This window comes from Psittacula echo (assembly GCF_963264785.1).
Source record: "Psittacula echo genome assembly, chromosome: 11".
In the NCBI taxonomy this organism is placed as follows: domain Eukaryota; kingdom Metazoa; phylum Chordata; class Aves; order Psittaciformes; family Psittacidae; genus Psittacula; species Psittacula echo.
The window spans coordinates 9816396-9841076 of record NC_137746.1 but is presented as its reverse complement, the minus strand read 5'-3'; positions in this window follow the sequence as shown (position 1 = coordinate 9841076).

The following is a 24681-nucleotide window of genomic DNA, read 5'->3' as shown; positions in this document are numbered from 1 at the left end:
TTAATACAGCTGCCTGGAGAAAAAACCTAGAGAACCTCTACAGCCACCAATCCTGTATGACTTCCTTAGTAAGAATTAATTCTTTGATGTGAAGACATTGTGTCTGCATATGTCTTACTTTTGCCTGAGTTTTGACTGTTTAAGAATGCAGAGCTGGAACAAACATACTACATCATATTTAGGTTGTATTTAAGCAGGCCACAATTCCCCACAAATACAACTTTGCCTAAGATAGCAGCAGTGGAGACCAGTGCAGAAGAGAAGAGGCACAGGCCACAGCTAACATTTATGGGAATAATTTGCCCTTTAGAAAATGGGATTAACAATGCAAGGCCCAGAATTAGAGAGACATGTACAAATTCGCAATGTTAGTGGCAAGGAAAATCCCTTTCATTCGTCTGTGATTCAGAAAATGATTAAGCAGTTTAGAACAACTGTATGATGCAAGACCAGATCTTAAGCAGTTAAGGTGGCTGGGGGGAGAGAGAGATAGAAAAGGTTTATTCCCCAGTAGCACCTTGCTACTGTGTGCTTTGCCTAACAGTTTAGTCAGGGAGCTGGAGAGAGGGGACATTTTACAGTAATTGGAGCTGTGAGCAACTTTTTTGCCTAAGCATTTAATGATGTGAAACTCAACTAGGGCTGGGGTTTGTTGCAAATTTTAAGTAAGACTGCATTGGTTGAAAGGTTCACTGTGATCTGCTGAGGCTGACAGATGTTTCTGTGTTTTTGGTGGGAAGCTGTTGAATTTTGGTCTCAATGACATGGAAAGTACATCACGAGGACAGTACAAGTGAGAAAGAAAGAAGAGAAAGAAAAGAGAACTCCCTGTTACTCCTTACTGATATTGAAGAGATTTACACTGCTTTGCCCCATTTTGCTTTCCAGCTACCAAGTTAGCCCTCATTACTGCATGTTTTGTATGCTCATTGGATTTTTGTATAAGCACTTTGTTCTTCACCACAGTCCAACAGAAGTCCCATCAGTTACTACTGTATGGAGAAAAGTCACTTGAGGAGCAATGAAGAAGGAAAAAAGATAGACTGGAAGTCAAAAGACTTCATTTGGTTCCAATTAACTATGATTACCATGATCCCTTGTGCCAATTAAAACATCAGGTAGAGTATCAGCCACACCTGAGCTGGAGGGATATAATGTTTTTAACAACATTTATACCATCACCTATAGATCATGTTTAGCCTCTTTAAAGCTGTTTGCCAGGCCACTCAGTTCAGGGTAAACTGTGTAAACTTTAGCTCCATAAAATGCTAGCACTAGGCGATAAATAGACTGAACACTTGGTCACATATATGGTACCTTCAATCCATTCACATTATGGGCCAAGTCTGCTCCTGCATGTTTGCATCTCTAATTGATTGTGGGAGCTATTAATCACAGGTGTGTGTGATAATGTTTAGACATCTCTTTGATTCAAGGATGCTATTAAGGAATTAGACCGCAGTAGGGTAAGAGTTTGTCTCTGTAATTAATTGCTCCTGGGGTTTTGCAATCCATAATCAAGTAATGGTGCAAAAATCAAATACTGTCTTGAAAAAAACAAACAGCTCAATGACAGCAACCACTCCAACTCAAGAGTTATCTGTCCTATTCATAGTCTACATACTGATGACTGAATATTTCTGTTTCATATGTACAACTTCTGAAACAGATGCTCAGTGTCTGTTTCAGTTTCTGAGAGCTGCTGCTGGAGCTTGTAAAACATATGATCAAAAATGGATAAAGTAACTAGAAAGATTCTGCCTCACAGTAGTTAATTAGATCTGCCTCCAAGTTACACTTCAACGAGGACTGAAGAGTGAATTTACTAACTACTTGCTTTGGTCCTATTGTGATTAGGATTCTGACAAGATCAGAATTACCTGATCTTATTCAAATTCATCATAAATTTGGACTTACAACCAGAAGGCATCCCTGTAGTCTTGGGAATTTCTCATTTCTTAAGAGCTGGTATTAAGGACGTTTGGGCTGAATCAGTTTTTTGGTACAAAGCTGGGGGAGGAAAATGACAGAAGAAAACATTTTTGAGTCTTTGGGAGTGGCTTTGCCTCTGGAGTTAGTCTCTAGGAGCAGGCTGGGAGATGCTTTAGTTGTAAATGAGAGGTAAAACAAAGCTCTTCTTCAGGTGCACTTGGTTGTTTAAAGATCTTCTGATGTTTGACGTGTGAAAGTATTAAATGCATTAAGCCAAGATGATTCTAATTCAGGCAATTACTTTTCACTTACCCCAAACTCCTCCCAGCAATTTAAAGTGACTTTTCAGACTGGAAATTCTTTGGGGAAGGAGCTTGCAGCAATACCAGGAACAAATTTAATATTAGTTTTCTCATGTCCTGTGTTGATTCTTATACAATATTGCTGTCATTAAAAAACTATTACCTTCCATCCCAGAAATAGATGCATCCCAGTCCAAGATGAAATAATTGAGGTTTTTTTTGCAGAGTTCATCGAAATCAAATCCTAACATGTAGTAAGTTGTTGTTGTTCTTGTTATGCGAAATAATCTTGCATTTTGAATACCTTCCCTTTCCCTTTGGAGACATTGCCATCAAGGTGACTGTACCTGCTTCCAGCACCAGATTAAGAACAATGGAGAAAATGGAACAAAACAGAGGTTTTCAAATTCCATTCTGATGTCTAGCTGCCAAAGGAGCCTGCCGTGCACAATTCAAGGGCTAATCCATGACCATCACTCTACTTCAATAATTACAGAACATTAATGAGTCTGTTTCCTTATTACAGAGCTCAAAATAAGAGCATTGGCATTCCGATTTAGTAGGGAACTTTTAAAGTCTTAGCCCAAGGATTGTAAGAGGAATGGATTTTTTTTTTTTTTAATTAACTTTGCATTCAAAACTTGTCTTAAACCATCTGTTCTCATGCAAAGGGTGAGGGAGGGGGAAGCTAGCCACAGATTTTCATCAGCGAGCTGTTAAATTAGTCCCTTTACTTCACAGGGCTTGTTTTATTCATTCTGCCTTTATTAAGAACACAGGTTTGATTCTGCAAGGAACAAATTCTTCTAGTTCTTTAAGGAAAATGGTTTTAAGCAGGGTTTTATTAGGTTGCATTACTGGATAAGTGATACAACATGTTACCAGCGTGAATCATCTGATTTACAGTGACAAGAAAGGAACTTGAAAAAATACCCAAAGCCAAAACATTGGCTGGCAAGGGCTAACAGGGCCAGATTTGATCTACTTTTTCAAAGTTTTTCTGTTGCAATTGGTAGTAATAGTCTAGGGCTTTTAGATATTTTGACTAAGTCTTTTTACCATCCCTAAATAAGTAGCAGAGAAACTGGGGCCAGACTGTAAGTCTTCTAACCAGCCTGAATAGTCACAGTGAAGTCAGCAGGGCTGCTGATGAAATGAAGCATGATCTGGGAGGAGGTCTAGCACTATTTCATCCTAAGAGAAAAGAGACATGTATAGGTCATCTTGCCTTCACAGCCAGGACTGTGCCTTACAGTATACTTGTTTTCTTTCACTGTCTTAGTCCTGCTAGCTTTTGTGAACTCCCTGTGCTTGTCTGTGAGCAAACAGGCATTTACCAATCTCTGCTTTCGGAATGATGCAGGCTTCAGTCATACCAGGTGAGCATAGTGTATCTGAGAGTCATGACTGAAAATCCTCAGCCTGTTTCCATTGTCTGCATTCAAATCCTTGTTGTTTGCTACACTCAAGTATTCTGATGAGTGATCTGGCAGGTAACTGGGAAAAGGCACAAAGAATATTGATAGCAACAGAAATGTGATTTCTTAATTAGAAGTAATAGGAGAAACCTGACCCTAAGTGATATATTCAGCTACCATGAGGTCAAAGTGCATATTCTCTCTGGCAGCTGAGAGTACCTCTTGCACTGAAGACAGAGTGAAAGTGCTATTGAAGATCTGCAGGCTCAAAGATATCTCAGGTAACCCCAAAAGGGAAACTGAATATTTTCACTGAAAACGTTATAACAAAATAAAATAGTTTCACTTGCCAAAGTTGATAGCTTTCAGTCCAAGAATATGTCTCTCACAGTCATGTTAACAGATCTTTATCAGTATTTGTGTCTAGCCTAAAATTAGCTCCTTTCCTATATAAAGGTCCTGAGGCTAAAATGAGCTTTTAAACATGAAGAAAACTTAAAGAAGAAGTTCTGAAATGAATGGCTAGAATTTCTAATCCAAAATTCCCACCTATCCAAGTTTTTAGGACATTGCAAACTTCTCTGATGAATTTTCAAGTTGTGCTCTAGACTATGTTGAAAAGCCCATCCCACAGTAAACACCTAATGTGAGTGTTCCAGTAATTTGAGTCTTCTGACTGAACTAAACTATGAAAGCAGAAAGAAGATGGCTCTCCGGAAATCAATGTATAGTCCTAGTGCTGCCCTTCCCAGCAGATTTTGCCTTACCTGTCCCAACTAAGTCTCACTGCCAAGTGCTGGTACTACAGACTTCTCTAGCTGTAAAGAAAACTTCGTAAATTCATTGTCCCTCTTAACTGCAATGAGAAGAATGAAAGAAGAAACAAGATTTGCAGCATCCCTTTGAGATGCAATGATGAATGCTCTTATCAGTAACAAGTGTCACTTGTTTAATCCTCTCATAACCTATTCCCATTTTGAGGCTTGTATTTTATTTATGAAACCATACTATGGTCAACCTGTGGACTGAGAAATTATCACTGAAATTATGCTGGAAGTTGTCTGGGGAGGGGGAAAGTCTCAGTATTCTCTCCTAGGTATTTTGAGAACTCATTGAATACATTTGTTCAAATTAAATCCAATGTAGTACTTTCCAAATGCTTAATTTTGCATTCTTGTAGAGAAAAAAGCATCCTTAGAGTGAGCTTTTCAGACTGATTTACATGCAAGAAGATGACATATATATATCCATATTTCAGATTCCATAAAAAGAAAAAGAAAGGGGGAAAATACTACAGAGATCTCTCTTGGCCCTTCACAGAGCTTGGAAATTAAGTTTGAGCTCAGGAAATCAGTTTTCTTACCATGCAGTGAATGATTGCTCTCTCAGCTTCATGACTAACCATCTAGTTTGCTTTCTGGTGGGTGCTTAGTCATTTGGGATGCTTGAGTCTTCTACATCCTTTCCCTCAGAGGGAACAGAGGAGTCACATTACTGCATGCTGCAGTCTGTCTGTGCCAGCAGGCCAGGAGTGGCTTGGGAATGACAGTCTTAACTTGTTGCTATTATTAAAGGAACGATGACTACTAAGTCTGAGAAGTCCTGGACATTTGACCACACTTGGGAATGAATCTCCACCAATTTTCTTCAGAGCGTGTTGACCCTTTTGGCATAAAGAAAAATCCTTAGTGCAGCAGAACTGAGCATCCTTAGTCCAAAATAACAGGTTTGACTGGAATGTTTATTTTGATAGGTATGGGATTTCAGGGCATTTAGTGAGGTAAGAATCCTGTGTAAGACCACAAATCTATTAAAAATGCTGCTCCATTAGCTTTTTTCTCTGCCCTATCCACATCCAATGCAATCTCCTTGTTACAATATATAATGAAAGCTATGAAACCCCTGATTTTTTTTAAACATCTATTTGCATGGAATTTGAACCTTGCTACAAATAAACCATAAAAATGACATTAATAAACACCGGAAAGCGGTAATGACGTGTTATTGCCATAGGAGGGCCAGTTAAACAAGTTAAAGCCTGACACAGTTTTCCAGATGCAGTGTTGCACAATGTGCTTGTTTACCTGGTTCATTTACTCTTTCCCTTTCCCTCCTTAGACACACACATGGGGGTACCAAGGGCGAATACTGAAGTGGACTCAGAAATGCCAAATATAAGTTACGATCTCCCTCCCCTACAGTTTTATCTGTAAGGTCATGTCTTTTACTTGTAAAACCTTTGCCAACCACAAAAATTTGTCATCTTTTGACAAACAACTTCTGATGTTTGAAAATGAGGATACTTTAACCTCAAGTTCTACTCCCTTTTGTTTATCTCCTTTATACATATATATTCAGTTTATTTCTCCATTCCAGGTCTTATTCCTGTACCTTTCCCATGAATTATGAGAGTTGAAACCAAGTTTTTCTCTCCTTGAGTTAACCAATCTATCCAGAACTCTTCTGGTTTTTGTCCCGCTGATTCATTTTAGCCCTTTATATTTTACCTTGGAAGATTTGTTTTCTCTTTATTTTATGGTAATGACTTCTTCTCTTTACTTGCGTAATACAGTCCAATGCTGTAGGTTAGAAATGTCCTTAGAAATGCAGCTGGAATTAGGTATAAAGTTTAGGATGCCTGAAGAGGACAACATCATGTCTAGGATTTATGTCTGATTGATCTGATAATTCTCATTAACGTCAACTCTTACCGTGCTCTGAAATCAGCTACTCAGATGAGTATTCTGTTGCCATGTTTGCAATTTGCTCTGTGTTTAGCAAACAGATCCTACAAGGTGCTAAAATCACACAGATGGGTTTAAGCCAAACTGATGTTCAACCTATTGTTCACAAATCTAAAATCTACATACTTCCTTTTAGAAAAACTTTTCATCCAACTAGTGTAGAAGTGACAAAAATACTAAATGGATACTGCAGGAGTGAAGAAATTGCCTCGGCTCATCGGCAATGGATTTACCCTGGCTGTCACATCACACATTTATAACAAGGCAATTCCTTGGAGAACTTCAGTTAGGTTCAGATCCATCCATACTTTCATATCATGCCAGTTTCAATGAAATGAGGATAATTTAGAAAAGTATAATTATATTTTAACAGATCAAAGATGTACATATTAAGTTGAACTAATTGCAGTGAGGAATTTTGACCTATTTACTTTAAAGTCTTACAAAAATAAATTAGGTGTGCCAATTCCATTTGTACAGGACAAGTTCAAGATTCCTGACAATACTATTGCTGTCAAGTTGTGATTTTGTTATAGCCACCAAATAAATTAATTTTTGTTCTAGGATCAGGCAATTATTCATACAGAGAATAGAAGTCCACTTAATGAATATCTCCTGCTTCTGTTCTGATGATTACCTGAATCCAAGTATTCCTTTCTGCTGGTTGCAGTCTTGCTTCATGTTTTCTCCTAATGAAATCTGAAGCTTTTCAGGTGGATATAGATCAGCATCTCTGCACAGATTTATTTATTTACTTACTTATTGGTTAATATCCCAGAATGCTTCCCTCCAACAAAATAGTGTTTAAGTATATACTGTTGCTTACAGGGTGCACCCAGTACCTGTGTGACAGATATTAGCCTTATTTTCATGGACTGAAATGCAAATGCGCTGAAAAGTGTGAGTGATCCTCTGCCTGGTGGTCCCCACCAAGGGCAGTCAAAAAACGTACCAAAAAATGGGCAGGAAGCTTGGAGGGGAAGAAGATCAACAAAAGATCATCAGTGTCTGTAGCATGGCTGATTTCTTTTGTGTGGATTTGAAAGGAGAATTTATTAATCTGAGCTAAGTTCTCTGCTGTCTTAGATGGTGGTCACTGAATATGGGAATAACACTAATGCTGTTCAGTTTCTGAGTCCACCGTCTCTGTGCTGTTATGCCACTATCTTTGGAGTTGTCTTTCATCTCTTTACCAGTTCTTTCTCCTTAATCTTAGGAGCAAAAATCAGTCTTCAGCCCAGAAACTGCCTCCTTTGTATTGAGGCAGTGTAGAAGCAGGAAAGGAGAGTAGACAGTTTCAGATGCAGTGACCTGTCTGGGTTATTCTTGGCCGGTATCACCACAGTGGCTTCATTCTTTGGCATCGGAGATATAGAAAAAGGCAAAGACATGCATGGCCTGAATCTTATCTCACACTTATACTAGGAGAGCATTTGCCTTTAATCGTGAGCACAAACCATTAATGTTGCATGACTACAAATTGTGGTCCAGTTACGGAGGAAGGCTGTATCTCCCTCTCTGTTTCTACTCGATCAAAAAGCCCACGAACCTTGCTACTCCCATTTCCTTCTTTGCCTTTTTTGTCTCCATTCCCTTAGGGTCCTAGCTTCTACTGACTGACCTTTATAAATGCAACAACAATAATTATCCTATAATTAGACACTCTAAGTCACGTTGTTGCTAAAGCTGTCAGTATGAGAAGGAAGCAAGCAGTGCTTAAGGTAAGAGTTTAAGGCTCCTTCTTCGCTGTATCACCAAAGGTATTTGTGCCAAGTCCTTGGCATTTCATTAGGTGGTTGTTGGGATTCCCTTCTAATTGCGTTTCATAAGTTAGTGATTGCTGTTCATGATTCAGTGGTTGTCTGTCTCTAGATCACATAGATAGAGAGTAAAGGACATTCAGAGTTTCAGCAGATTTCACGTTCCTGCTGCCATTATGGCCATTGACAAATTAAACCACCCAAGCTCATCAGGCTATCTATCCGGCATTAGAGGTGCACCTCAGTCTTCTGGTTTTCATCCCAGAGCCTGGAATGTGTAGGTTTAATTCTGGCAGGTGGCAAATACGTACTGCTTGTGTAAAATCCAAATACCTTGCAAATCATTGTTGGTATTAGTAATACCTCTGAAACCATAATTTTCATTGTCCCATCAAAATGGGTGAGACATTGAGACATTCTTGTAGAAGTGTCCTAACTATGACAAGGTTTGGAAGCACAGCCCTGGATTAAAGATATAAAGCTTCTCTTATCCACCCTTCGTGACATGGGCACTCCATTTAAATTTCTTAGCAAGGCATTGAATGCAAATACAAAGAAATATGTGAGTTCCTTATAGTTGGGATTAATGAAATTTTCATTTTCCTTTTTTCTTTATCCTTAGTGTCCTCTATGGTCAGTTGTTGCCATGTAACATATCCCTTAAAAACCTCTCTGACTTGCAATGTGTAGCAGGACTTCTCTGCTCACTCACACTGTGGCTATTTCTTCTTCCTCTATTTGCCTTGTAAAAAAAAGCTGTTTCTTTTTGACCCCAGTTTAATTTTCCCTGGGCATAGTACATCGAGCAGTGCCTGCAGAAATACACAGGATGGAATATCTAACTTTATCTCTTTGTTGTCCACATTTCAATGTCTTGCTCCTTGGATTAGTTATCCAAACCTCACAGTAAAAATACTACTAATAAAATCACACATTCATATAATACTCTGCCTTGGTACCAGATTTCTTCTGGCTCTTGCTTACGCTTGCATTATTGATAAGCATCAGGCAAAAGAAGGGTCCCTAGGTTAAATCTATATTGCTTTGAATTTCCCTTCTATGCTTAACTTCAGACGCCACCAACACATCTTGAACTGATTTAAGGCCCTGGGGTGTTACTCAGTGCCATTCAAAACACAGCAAGCCACTTTCCATGTGCTGGGGCCACTAGGGCTCGTTAGAATGGCATTTTTAATAAAACTTAAGAGTAACTACAACATTTTGCGGCTCCGCTCTCCAGATAAACCGCTACGTACGTCATTCCCCACTTCACCTCCCCTTTTACACACCCACTAGACTTTTGACCAGCCGGCCAAATTCATTATGGGTGTAAATCTATTGCAATCAATAACATTCCTTCTGCTTGATACTTACTGTAGGCAAAAGTTTCCATAAGTTGGTTTGCGTGCGTCTTTTTTTAACTTCCTATAACAAATTAAGTTTTGAAACAAAGCCCTGAATGCTATTATTCAGGTGAGGCAATGCAGGAGCATTAAAAACACTGTGTTTTCAGATGCAGCTGGTCTATGTTAGAGTTATTTTCTGGTCCAGAAAAGGCTGAGCTGTTGTGTATGATCATTTTTCCTTTACTTTGCCTAAAATAAAAAAAAATAAACATCCAGTGCAATTTCTTCGAGGCAAGAATATCTTCAGGGTTCACAGAAGAACCCTCTGGTGCTAGCTAGGACATAATAGGCAAAAATGCATAAAAGCTATGTTGTGGCTTAAATCAGTATCTGTGCTACTGGCTGAAATCAAATCATCTACAGTGCACACAGGCAATCTTAACCAGCTACGTCAGGACAGTGTTTCTTGGGACCTTGTTCCATGGGGATTGGAGGGAACTGGAGGGGAATGACCCCACCACGAACTGCAGTTGCTGAGCAGGAGCCTTTCCAGCAGAAGTTTTGCACAGTTTTTTGCAGATGGTCAATCTCTGCATCTCCTGGAGGTTTGCTCCTCTGATGATGCACCCTAATGAAGCCTGTTTTGCTTCTGCTTTCAGTTTTCTGGCCTTGTTATTAAACTCTGTGTCACACATGAGACAAAAGAATCAATACATGTATTCCCTGAAAGTGAATCACCCTGTACCCTCTGGGATTTGGATAAATAGTCTGAATCACACTTTCTTCACCTCTCTAGACTTTCATTTCAAACACCCTCTACAGCCCTCAGAGGACAAAATACTGCTATTTCCAAGTGGTTTTGCACTGATCAAGAAAGAACTATGCTAAGATATTTTTCATACAAGATATTGTCTTATGCTTCCTTATAGGTAATTCCTTTACCTTCATCAGCTCCAGAGAGATTCTTCTTTGGCAAGAACTGCATCTTTATGCATGGATAGTTACATATTTACGGCTCCTAGCAGAGTTTTAAGTATTACAGTAATAAATATATAAGACTGATTGTGGTGGATGTGCTGTTTCCACCTCTTTTCCAACACAAACCTCTGTTCAGCGTCTCTCCCTCCTGCCCTGCCTCAGCTGACAGGGACGGGAGGTGTAAACTCCTGCATGGCAGAGCATGCACTGAGTCGGCAGCTAGCACCATTGCTTCCAGCTTACACAGTCGCCACGCAATGCTGTTTAATACCAGAGCAATGAGGTGAATAAAACCTACAAAAGTTTATAGTGTGTAAATTACTGTTGCACCCTGCCCTCTGCCTCTGCGCTGAACTGCCTGCAACAGAGATTTATAAATGAAAACAGTCCCTTTCCATGTGATGGCAGAAGGACTTCCAGGAGCAGGAGAAATGACAGGGAAATTATATTGGGATGGGAAGCAGGAGAAAACGTCCCAGGCAGCTCTGGCTATCGACACCTCATCCTCTGAACATCCCACTCCCAGGCACCTTTAGAAAGAGATTGTGCTGGAGAGCCTTGGCTTGAGGCCACAAGTCTCCCTCCAAAACCTCAGCACCAGGAGCCATAGAAGTGAGCAAAACTCACCTTGAGAGCAAGAAAGGAGGCAAAGCAGTAAGTGGGGTCAACAAACAGCTAACTCAGGGCTTTGAGCAGAGTATAGAGGTGAGGAAACCAAAGGCGCTTTGGAGGAGGGCTCTGCTGGAGGCTGTGCACTGCAAGGACTGTTGTTTTGCCTCTTTTTGGCTTTCAAAAATGTCACTGTTGTGTAATCTGAATAGCTGCTGGCCATCCCGTATCTTACATATTTGAGAAGACTGGAAAATTCTGTTTCAGAGTATTTAAAACTACTGAGGAAACATGCCATTGTAGACAGGCATCTACAATTCAGCTTAACACATGAGAAGCCCTGGCAGCTGCTGTGTTATCTTTGGAGCCACTGCACGGTCTCTCAAATTGAAAACACGACAAAACATTTTGAGTAAATGCTGAAACTTTTATGATCTCTTGGGGGAAAAAGAAGTTTCAGATAGTGTAATCTGATGAGTGTGGTATAGATGAAGAGATAGACAATGCCTGTTAGAAGGTGCATATGCATGTTATAAAATGAGAGGATATATCTGGCTCCATGTTTACAATAAGGTCTGCTAGCACAGATTCCTTTAACTATTCAAAATCTTGTTACTGTAAGTAGGACTTGAACAACAGACAGAGGCACTTTCTGAAGCAGCTTCTGGTACTCCACGTGTTTAGAAGCAGTATGTTTTTCCAAAAGCTGGTGTCAACTCTTGGTGCCTGGTGTGCTTTTAGCAGATGATTGGCTTTGTACATGTCATTTTGCTTTCTGTGCCTCAGTTTCCCCATTTTTAATATAGATAGTAAAATCACTTGCATCATCAAGTGCTTTGGTATTGAAAACCTGTTCTCTCTAGGGAAAGGTTTTGATGTTCTCATGTTTCCGGATGTGTAATAGGCCACTGCAAGTTTAAGGAAGCTTACTGAGGTGTTTGTTAAAAGTAGTTAATGATATATCTCTCTCTATATAAAAGTAATTCAGAAACATCCAGGGGCTATGTTTTAAAAACAAACGAATACATAGCTATAGCAAGTAGCAACCTTTGACAATACTTGCTGTAGTGTGGTGTTTCAAGAGTTACAGTTAGGACTGGTCCTGCTGAATCCAGGGGAATTGCAAGTACTCTGCATGTTTCAGGATTAACCCCAGACTTATTTCCATGCAAAAAGAAGGAGTGATTCCGAGTATCGCATCAGCTTCTGCAGATGTCATCTCTTTGATGGTTGCTGCGTGCAAATGCACGTCTCGCACACAATCAAATGGTTGTTCTGCTGAAACTGGGCAAAGGCAGAGAAACATCAAGTTAAAGGTCATCTCCAAATCTCTCATTTTCCTCCTCTGTTCTGCCTTCCTCAGAGCCCATGATTTTGTCTCAGGACTTTCTGGGAATCGTGCTGGCTCTGTGTTCCTGCCGGCGCTCGGGCTGCATTTTGCTTATGAGTAAAGAAGTTCTCATGCAGACACTTTGCGCAGTCAATTAGTAAAGTAATTGAGTACTCTTTGGGATGAAAGGTATAATACACACACAAGATTATTCACCATTTTCATTACATACCATATCCGGGAAGATGCAGGAATGCAATTCATCTAGACACTTCATGGTGAGGTAACTGAATGACCTGCTTTTCCTCATTTACATCTGACTCAGTATCATTTGAATACTGTGCTTTATGTGTGATATTGCCTTATTACTTTTACAACACCCAGGAGAAGACTAGAAGAGCCAGCAGGTCTCTGCCCTCAAGAGTTTATTTTATCTGGAAGAAAATGAGTGGAAGGTAATACACAATAGGGAGGAGATGGGTGGAGAGCTTGAGATGGTTGGACTGCAGGATAATCATTATTATTAAAGTCCCTATGGATATCATGGGAGAAATTAGTCTTAGGTAAGGATTTGAATGGAATGAGACTAGACGCTTAGCAGGCCAGAACTGGGAGGCTGTTTAAGCAGAGAAGGGTGGTGTAGGGAAAAGATTGGATGTACATACATATATGTATATGTACTTATATATGCCTATATACAAATTTTATATCTAAGGTTACATAGAAGGTGATATCGCCCAGCCCAGTCTGTAAAGACAGAGCTAAAATAGATGTCACACCACCTTTTTGGAAACATCCCATCAAATAGCATCTTCTTGAGGCTGCTCTCAAAGTTTTAGGATCAGGGCTGGGCAAAAGGTGTTGGTTTCTAAATGTCACAGTTGTGAAAACCTGCCTCTCAAACTCTTGTGCTTCAGGACACGGGGAGGTTGCCTGTATTGTAGAAAATGGGGAGTTGTTTTGCTGTCTTTATTAGATGTTTTGCTTTGGTATCCTCATGTTTAAAAAGTGCCAGCTAAAAATACTGGGCTGCTGAAATGCCTGAATCCTTTGTCACAGCGGTGCATGACATCCAACACTAAAGCTCTCTCTTGTGGTCGTGATATGCAAATACATTTACTTTATTAGAGGCAAACGTGGTTCATAAACTACTTCAGGAAAACTCAAAGCTCGTGATGAGTTGAGAAATCATGTCTTAATTTCATGTTAACTAAGCGGACAATTTCTATTCCTAATTCTAAATGGAGGATGTATATCATGGAAATTTCTGGCATCTATTACTCTTCTAATACCAAATCTGTAACTTTAAAAACATTGTTCTTTTAAATACGAGGCTGTATTTTTCACATCTTCACTGAAGTACTAAAAAAAGCCAATTCAGATACTTATAATCACTACCTTCCCACTGTGCTTGAATATCCAGCTTCCACTTCTAAGAGAAATTTTGCCCTGACTAGCTTTGATTTCCCTTGCTGAAACCTCCTTTGCATTTGTGTGCTGAGCCTCTGCAGCCACGAAGGCCGGGAAAGCCTGGGAACGGCAAGAAAGTGCGGTATGGCACAATGAATATGGAAAACAACTGGACACTCATTAGTTTTGCAAAAGCAGAACCTGTTCCCTACAGATGAAAGCTGATTCATGCAACTTTTTTCTGACAGCGAGCACTGTCTCTGCTGATTAAGAAATTGTCTGATCAGATAGCGAAAGTCACAGCGAGCTGCCATGCCATCTCCTGATGGTGCTGATGCTTTGTGCTGCTGGGAATCTGGGCTCATCTGAGTCACTTTGTTCTGGCATCAAGCTGGGTTTGCTTTCGCTCTTTCCTTGGCCAGAGGGGAACTATGAAGTAAACTTTACAAACAAATCTGGATTAGTTTACAGACGTTCCCTAAATGCCTTGGGGTGGTCAGAAACTCTCCAGGGGCCTGGAAGCAGGGGCTTCCCTACTGCTTAGTGGTGTTAGAGGTGAAAGTACTGAGCTATCCGCAGGCCTGAGTGGTGTCAGTCTTATCAGTGGGGACCAAGTGGCAGGGCAGTGAAGGCTGTCTGCCAGCCCAGGCAGACAAAAACTCTGTTTTGAGCAGTGCTGGGTGCTGCTGGATTCGTTTTTACTCCTGATGATAAGAAAAATGAAGGGGGAATAAAGGCCTTCCAAAGGAAATGAGCTATAAAGATGATGTAAATGTTTCCTTCAAGTAACACAGCAGAGAGGGGATGAGCTAGGAGACCTGAAGAAGCTTGTGAGCCTGACCAAAGGTGCAAAGGAAAAGGTCAGAAATTAGCCTGGGGGACAGGTTTTTGGGTGAGGGTCAGGCAGCGGGGTTGGATGGGGGGATGCAAGGAGTGCATTTCTTAGCTGTTTGGCATACAGCTTCAAAATCCACCTGCTAAGTGGCTCTCCTCCTAGATCCCTACCGCAAGTCTCTCCACCAGATCCAGTGACTGGTATAAAAGGCTGTGCATCCCAGACAAGCCCTCCCAGCACAAGCAGCCTCTGTGATAACATTTTTCTCCCTCTTCTGTTTAACGGAAGAAATCTTCCACCTTTATGATGCATTCAAACACAAGTCTCTTTCTTTCTAAACATATAATCGATGACATGAAATTACATTACTATGAAGATCCCAGTGGTTCTTAAACATGGAATTTTATGGGGGAAAAAAAAAAGTTTTCAATATTTAAAAAAGTTTTCTGACATTTGGAATGCTTCCACTCACTGCTTCCTCTTCTTCTGTCTTGTTTTGTTATTCTACAGCACAAAACAGATGATATTTAGATAATTTCCCTTTTTCTGTTTCATGTTTGGTGAATGTGCTAAACTTTGGCCATTTTTGGAAAGTTAGAGAGTGGCCAAGCAAATAAACTGGGGAAATAAGTGCGATTATTTTCTCTCCTGATATTGGTAATATCCCCACCCCCAAAAAAAAAAAAAAAAATAATTGTGCAGGTTAGATTTTGAGTGAGAAACCCGCAGGCTTCAGAGGACATTTTGGCTGTTTTCCAAAGGGTCATTTCAAATAGAAATAAAAACATTTTAACTGGAAAATTTCAACCAGCTTAATGCAAACCCAGACTTGAGTCAAGACAGCAGGATCGGGCTGCAGTTTGACTTACTGCAAAGCTGGTTATTAAAATACGTTTGATTTTGAAGGAGGCTTTTATTTTCCTCATTGTTTTGAAAGAAACAATAAATTTTCCTAGACAATTACAAAATGACAGTTCTAAAGGACTGGAAGAACGAGTCTGTTGAATGAATCCAGGCATACCTGTGACTGCTTTGAGTCACTCCAGCTTTGGTAGAAAGGAACAATTTTAAAGATCAACAAGCTTGCAGGACTTCATCCTCTGAGTCATTGACTGCTTTTAATGGCAACTAACAGCCAAATTGGGCTGGAGAGAGCTTATTGAGAGTGAGGAAGCCCTGAGCCTCTGCCAAGGCTGGATCCTTTGTCTTATGTTAATGCGAAATGCAGCGTAGATGATGGGGAATGGCTTAACATGCAGAAGTGTGACAGTGGGGTTACAAAAACAAAGCTAACAGGCATGCAAAAGGAAAACTGGGAGCACTGCTAATGACTTCTTAACATTAAGGCAGAATAAAGGGCTTTCCTGATTAAGTTTCTTTAGAAGTTAATTTACCAAAACATTCAGTTTAGAAATGTGAAAAAACATGATCATCCCCTGTTATTGTGATAGGTTTTTTTCCCAGAACTGCAATTTAGAATCCTCAAAACAAAACTCTCCAAGAAAGCATCACACAGTACTGACAGAACCCCTTCAAAACCCACCAACACCACTGGACAGTCCTATTTGTCAGCAATATTATCCTCCATGGGCTTCAGACCAAGTTCTCTGATTTAAAGCAGTGATTTTTATGAGGCAAGGGAAAACTGGTTTTGGACTTCTGTAAGCTGGTTGGGTCTGTGCTGCTCTGTCTTGCTGCTGTAATCATGCAAGTGCTCCTTTGAAGAGCGAGGGCTGAGACCGGCAGGCACAGAACATCCAGAATTCAGCATGGCTGAGGGTGTTCAGAAAGCAGGTCTGCTGAAAAGCCTCAAAATCAATCCAGCACCTACCCTGAGAATGGAGGAATAATGGGCAAGTTTATCTGTTATTATGGAATAAATATGTTCTGGTCCTGACCTGGAGATGGGGAAGCAAAATGGAGTTACCTTCCAGTCTTGTCCCTACTGTCACATTTTTAATTACATATATGCATTTTAAAAAAAACAACCAACAACAGCAAAGGGAAATCAAATCAGAAATCAAAATATGCAATTATAATAAACCCAGCAATTGTCTATTTGTAAGTATGCCTTCATACTCTTGCTTAGAGCAAATGTTTTTTTATTCATGATAGCAGAAATTCTCAGACCACAGAGATCTGATTTTTACAAAAGAAAGTGATTCTTTTATAAAGGTCTGAAAATTTGTTAAGTTGTCCCAAGACCTACTATACGGTTTTCCTGGTGGTGTTTTAACTTGGAGTCGAAAATTGAAATTATGATGAATAGCATAGTTAACAGGAGCGTTTACAAAGATATTATTATAGTTATTATTAATGTATATATTCAGCCAGACGTGTTTGGATAGGAGACCTGGTTTTTCTTCTTTGTCCTGTAACACCCCATGAACAACTCATGTGCGTTGGTAGATTGTCATACTTGCTCAGAAAAATCCATAGTTCATGTTGAAAAACAAGCCCTTGTGTTTTGCCAGAAGTGATAGAAACTGCAATCAGCCAGCTCTAAAGCTGAGGAAAGGTGATTTAAATTTACCAGTAATACTGTCTTCATAACTGTTGACTTTTGAAAGTATGAGAGTATAAAAAGGAGCATTTCCTTGGTTTCATTCCCCGGTGTCATTCCTCATAATGTAATTTAAGTGCTGCATTTTATATTGTTGCTTTGCAGGTTGCCTGTTTTTAAAGGTACACTGTCACATAAAATCAAACAATGCTTTACCTCTGCAATGAATAACACTTCCAGCTACTAAAACTGATTGTTAAAATGTCATGTTAGTTCATTCCATAAATCACTAGTGAAATCCTGACCTTACAGAAATCAATGGAGGTTTGCCACCAGCTCCCATGAGGCCAGAATTTAGCCTCCAGGCTTGATGAATATCCAGAGTGAACAATATCTCCAATTACTTTCTTAGGTTGGGCAAGCGCATTCCTTGCTCCCATTCCTTTTCTGCTTTCATAGTCCCTCACATCTTCAATGGGGCACTTGGACTGCTGGACCGTCAGCCTGATGAAATGCCAAAGGAAAGTCTGATATATGGGTGGTGAGGAGCTTCATACTGCAAACACTTCAGCACATACAAAGCTTTATCATATAGGTGATTCCACTGGAGCCATAGGCAGCTTTGTCATAAGTGACATAGCTGTGGCTGAGGTTATTACCCATTTTACATCTATGTGTCAGATGCAGAAACAAAGCACAAAATGTTTTGTCTTTTCATTTAATAAGGAAGTGAATAAAGTACTTATTTATGTTGCCTTGGACAATGAAGGGAAAATACTTTGCTCTTTGTTTTTGCCCAGATCATTTGCCCTAATTGCCTCCTGGAAAGTCCACTACATGAAAGGAAAACATATGAAAGTGTAGCTGGGAAGTTCATCACTTATAGATTGAAAAAGCAACATTTATTCCTCTAATCAAGCTTTCCAGGGTTGATGGGTTCACTACAGTATATTTAGTCATGCTTCATTTGATTTAGGTTTTATGTAAGACCATTATTTAAAAATTAGAAATGAGCCTGAAAAAAAATCCCGACAGCTCTTGCAAGTTTGGGCCCAAATTTAATGGTTATAAAGCACACAAGCTTCAAGGGGGGGAGTGGGAAAAGGAGAAAGCTAAATTTCACATCAGGGCATTAACCCTAGGTCTTCCTTAGAACTGTCAATGCAGGAGCCAGGGAATCAGGCATTTTGACTTCTGCCTACCTCTGCTGCTGTTTAGAAAGCAAGATTCAAGCAGTTCCCTGCCTCAGAATCATCTGGCAAGCAAGGTGCTGAGATGCAGCTTTGCCAGGGCTGCTGCAGGTACACGGGATAGAAGTGTTTACTAAATGCTTCTCGACACAAGTCTGCGGGCTTATTTCATTGCTGTCTCAAAGCCTGGAATCAAACACAGAGTGTATCAGATGTCTCCAGCAGCAACTAAACTCATGCACTCTTGTAAATCTCCCTCGTAATCCCCCTGCTGCTGACACTTTATTAGCCAAGCATTCCGGGCTACGCTTTACTGGGGCACCTCTAAGTGATTGCAGATGGTATTGCTGTGCTAGGGTTCAGTTGTGCTACCAAATAGCTGTCTTCATATTTTCCATGCTTTGCCTCATTTGTCAGGTTGGTTTTAACCCTGTTGTGTTCAGGATGTCTCCTACCTCAACTAAGGAGTTGAAGGTGGGCTGGACACTTAAGCAAATGCCAGATATTTTCATGGCTATTCCTCTCTGCTGTACCAGGAAACTTCTTGAGCTTCAAAGCTCACTGCATTGAATCTCCAACAAGAAATGATGTGCAGGGTGAAGAGACATGGCAGTTTTCAAGGGCACAGGGAAAGCTGGGAATTGCAGAGCGCTGCCCAAAGCAGCAGAGATGAGAGGCAATGAACCTGCACCACATAGATTCTTTGGCTCAGCTGCAGTATAACTCTGACTCTCAGCAAATCTCATTAGCACACAGGGAAAGCAATTGGCTGAGTTAGAGGAAGTTTCTGGGTTATAGCTCCTATTAATGCCATGTTAACAAAAATACACTGCATCCAGACCAAAATCTGACTGGTAACATCCAATGTGCCTGGATCTTTGCTCTGAGCTGCCCCACATATTCAGTTCTTGAGCTGGTGCTGGAGGATGGATTGTAATTTGCCTGCAACCCCTCCTGCCAAAATACCTATGGTGAGGAGAGCACAAGTAACACTGTCTCGTTTCCCATCCAGTCTTAACCCAAGCATCTGCTGAGAATCTTTAGTGAAGGATACCAAAAAATCAACATTTTTATCTCTCTGTGCCTTTCAAGAAGGACATTTGATAGACACATTCCTATTGAATACAGGCTGGAGTTCTGGACTGCCCATCTGGTCTTTAAATTTTATGCTACAAATCCTACATAATGAGCATAAGGTCCAGAGTGGATAAACTTTATCTCCCACCTTTCTTAACAAAGTGCAGTCAGCAGCACCCACAGTGTTAATTTTATTTTTCTCTTCAAGTTAATGCCAAATTAAAGCTTTGCACTCCTTGTTTTTCTGAAATCATAAATGTGACTTGGAATGTGTTTTAGCTGTATATGATGGCCTTACTCAGCTAAGGTAATAGAAATTGCAGATGGTATCTGTAAGTGCTTCAGAATTAACAGCTTTTTCTAAGGAACGGTAGTTTGGATTTTAGGTTGGAGAAGGAATACCAGTTAAAGGAAGAGGTGTTAGCAATTTCCTGGAAATGAGCATTCCCAGTAGCATTGAGGGAATCAGTTGTCCCAGCACTATAATATTCAGCATAAAAATAGCTTAAAGAAGGAATTTTAAAAATGAAGGCACAGCACCTGCATATTTTAAGCCATTAATTTAATTAATTGTTGTGCCTGCCTGAGAAATACTTGCCACAGCCATTGGAATAATGTACAGAAGGCTCATAATTGTCTAGTGAAATGTATACAAGTTTTTTATAACAGCTATTTTATAGAAGCTCGGATTTCTCCATTTAAATAGAGTGTAATAAAGACAGCAAGTGTGTGACAGACAAGTTGTGTCACCTGTGTTTCCAGATGGGACACAGTATGGAAAGGCTTGCTCATCTGGACTATTAGTTTAGCTCTATTAACCCACATTGCTCAGAGTAACTAGGTGTCTATCAAACAAGAGCTATTTCACTTATGATTCATGCTTTTTCCATCCATCCAAACAAGCTCTGCTACACTGCTTCACTCCATAAACTGGACTGCACAAGTAATATGATGAAAAGCATCATAATTTATGTCTTGAAGAACATATGTCTTCCATATTGATACGTTAGCAAGTCCCAGATTTTGGCTGAAAAGTTTGGCCAAGTTAGGCATATGTGTTGCTGTGGTTAATATGAATTTGTTCTCTACATATGGGCAGCAGTCTGATCTCACATCTTGTACTCAATAAGACTTACTGTATTATCATGGATGATTAAATGCACATAAATTAAACATGCAGCCAACAGTGGCTCTTTTACTGGAAGAACATTGTTTGTGCATTATTGCAGCCAGATTTTCAAAGGAAATCATCTCCCAGCTAGACTCCAGAAGAAGCAGTCTAATTTTTAAAGTAACTTGGCGCTTTGCATGCTGAGATCCTGAAAATTTGGCCATGAGTACCATTCTATTCTACCACTCCCCTCGCTATAGCTCATGATAATATATTGACCATGAGATATTCTGACATTCCTTATGATCCTATATTTTGTTTTCCATGAAGACATATTTCTTCAGGTTGAAAGGGCAAAAACATTCTGCGGTATTGAAGGGAATTAGGAATCTGGTAGCATCTTCTGCTGTGTTCTTATGAGCTAAGTAGTTCTGATCTCTGTTACCAAAAGTTTTATGTAGGTATTTTCTGGGTGTTATGACCTATGTATTTCATAGCTTCCAGTACATGGGTTGTCCTACCAACTTACTGAATCAAACATCTATTATATAGGAAGATAATGTAAGAGACTGAAGATGACTGGACTTTTGCTGTGGACTGCTTTAAATCATGTAGGTGTCATCACCTTATGCTGTTGGCTAGCAGTACTCATCATCCTTATGTTAATAGTCTTTAACAACTGTCAGTCATTAGTGATTTTCCTTTAGGTGAAAAAATACAGAACTTGTGTATTTGATGCAGAATATTCAGCTGTATTTTTTTCATATTACAAAATTCTAGGTTGTGGTGTCTTTGATACTCCCTTTTGGAAACAGATAATTTGTGATAGCATGGAAATTTGCCCATATAGGGAGCATCTTTGGGGGATTTATCAGTTGAAAATGTAGGGGGGGTTTGTTTCTATCTGTTAGTATATTATTATTCCAGCAAAAAAAAACCCAACACAAATAGCTTATTTAACTTGATACATACTATACTGGTTAAACAGTTTAGTAGCCAGTGTGAGCAGCATTTATTCTAGAAACCTCACAACTACACCTAGAGTGAAAAATGTTTTCTAGTACAGACCTGTCCTGACTTTCTCTCTATGCTGCTGAAAGATAGCAATGAAATGTTAGTAATCTTAGTAGGCCAAAAGAAGAGTATTCAGATCACAAAAAATTTATAATCTCTGTGTGATATGACTGAAATGCGTGCTCACGCAGAATGTTGCACTTGTATCGACATATGGCAGATGTGAATAATGACAGTGCAAAGTTAAAAAGTAATATCATCCATTTTGCTTAGGAATATTTGAGGTTTTGGAGGGTGTGGGTGGGTATTTAATGTGATTGAGCTCTGGACCTGCAAGATGTTACAAACAGGTCACCAGCATAATGGATCTTAATAAATCTGTTTCCTTAAGACTTTCCATAATTATTGTTGGATCTACTCTTGCTGTTACGTCAGCAGAAAATGACACAAGAAGATTTAAGTCCTGCTGTACCTGGGAAACAGATGTAATATTGCTTCGCTTATTTATGCAAGTTTTAATCAACAATTTCATACCTGAGGAGCACTCTCCAAAGCCCATGATCTGCCACATCAGCAGGTCAGAAAATGGCATGTTCGTAAGGAAGACACTCAAAATGGGAGTATGGAGAAATTATTTTCCCCTTTTTGGAGACCTTCTTCCTCCCTGTTTCCTGCTTTCCTTTACCCTTGTGGCCTCCATTTAAAACCGTTGGGTAATGCCTAACCTAAAGGTTGCTTTAGTCACACACCACTAGTCACCCAGAAACCATTGAATGTTATTAAACTGCAGTCATTTCTCCTTGGGTTCCATCAATTATCAAGACTAATGTTAGAAGGGTTCAGCCAAGGTTAGAGCATGTGTACGTCTGTGGGCCATGGGGAGCTCTGTATCATTGCCCTGAGCCAACATAGAAGGCACTGTAGATTTGATTGCTTCTGGGGCCATAAATCGAGGAAACGTGCAAGTTTCTCTACTCTCCCTGTAGAAATAAGGAGGGAAGGAGGAGAATCACCAACTAATGTCAGCAAAATGCTTCTCAGAGCAGTTTGCAGCAACTTCTCTTATCTGTAGTACATCAGCAAGTTTGTCACTAAAAAAGTACATCCTTATTGATTTGCTTGTCATTTACATTTCCCTTTTGAAATGTTTTCTTCTTTTCCCATTACTGTCATGGCTCCTCAGTTTGTCACTGTTGTGGCTCCACCAGACAATCACTGAGCCCCAGGACTGGGAGAATGGGGAGGAAGGTTGAGGATTTGGAAGGACAAGGCCTGAAGCTGAACAAAATGAGAGCAAGAGCAGCTTGTCAGTCCTTGTGTCAGTGCCCTTTTCAGCTTTGCACTTCTACCACCACCTCACCCATGGTTATGACTTCGGTAGCATATGAAACCCCTTTCCAGCTTTGAAAAAGGAAAGGACTTCTTTAATGACCTCAGGGTCTTGATTTTGCTGCATGTGGTATGGATTTTACAGTTAGTGCAGAATTTGGCTGTAAATTGGAGGGCAATTCCAATTGTGTGAATTCTAGATTTACACAAAGGGAACACAGCTTCAACCAGGTATACACTCACCTGTAAATGTAGTCTGATTCTGTCAGCCTGTATTTGGCTGTAGTCTTGCTTCTACCAGATGACATGAGGTGACTGAATGGATTCAGAAGGTGAAGGAAACAAATACCAATTTTAAAATCTTTAGGGACTATCTATTATTATAATGAGAAAGTGGAAACCTAATTAAAACAAAGTTTATGAAAAGTAATTTCACAATTTCTTTTCATTTGCCAGTAAAAGCATTTAGATTGTATACGACAGTCTGACAGTTGTTCGAATGCCAGAGTCCAAAATACCTCAGTATGAACATCTACTTGTAGAAAATGTTTAATCTCATGCAGTCTTTAAATTCAGATGTGAATCATGAACTCCATCAAATTTCCCATAACAGCTATATGTTAAATCCTTTCCCAATTGTTTAAAGTTTGTTCATTTTTCAGAGTTATTAAAGGATATGCCCCTTCTAATAATTCTCAGATCATAGTGAGACACAAAAGGTTTATGTATTTCAACAGAATGCTATTTGCATTTACAGTTCTGCACAAGAGACTGGCTTGTTATTTCCCCTGAGGCTGATCTATACTAACAGGAATAAAAATGGTGATAACTTGAAAGTGTACTTTGAAAAATTGTCCAGGAATTCAAACCATGAACAAACGTAAAATAAGTTAGACTAAGTAAAAGTGGTTTTAAAAGCTTAAACAATCACCCTTGCCAAACCCAATAAGCTAGTTATACCTTTTTAATTTGGCTGCAGTGACTTAAACTGGATCAGAACAACAAGGAAAATAGAGGATCCATGAAAATGAATTCATTTAGCACAGGCAAAAGGTCCTTTAGTGACCTGGTTCCAAGCACAATCAGTTACCAGTTCTTCAACCAGCCCAGACTGATCCAGATCTTAAAAATGCAATAACCATTTTGAAGCATGGCAGTTAGTTAGAATTCTCTGAGTCCTGGGTTCTCTGTTATGAAGGGTACCCTTTCTAAGGATGGATACATCCACCCAACCAGGAACAAACACTTTTTTCATAGTGAATAAAACCAAATGGTTTTCAGTTTGAAAAAAATAGTAGATTTGTTGATTTTTTTTCTTTCTAACTTTTGAAAAGTACTTTTTCAAAGAAGTACTTTTCTAACTTAGTGGAAATTGGTGCACTATGTCCCCATATTTGGGTTTTGCACTCCTGTTTCCTCAGGTGGAGACCACTGTACCAGTGGTTCCTATTCATTATAAGTACCGTAATTTCTCTTCATTGAAGAAAGAAAACACAAGTTCTAAAATGTTGATCTTGGACTTATGATTCTGTGAATCTCTTTTATCCAGAGCTTTGAACACGTATGAAACTATCTATCTCCTTAAAACAATAGTTCCTCTATATCTCTGGGCTACAACTAACCATTTTGTTTATGCAATTGCTGCTGATTTTATCTGTATTAGTGCTTGGCAGTTCTGCAAATTAGCATACAGATTGTGTGATGTGTCCCTGAAATGGAGCAACATAATGGATGGTCACTTTAAAAAAAAAGTTTGATTTAAGAAAATTGCTTTGTTCAAAGGGAATCACTGG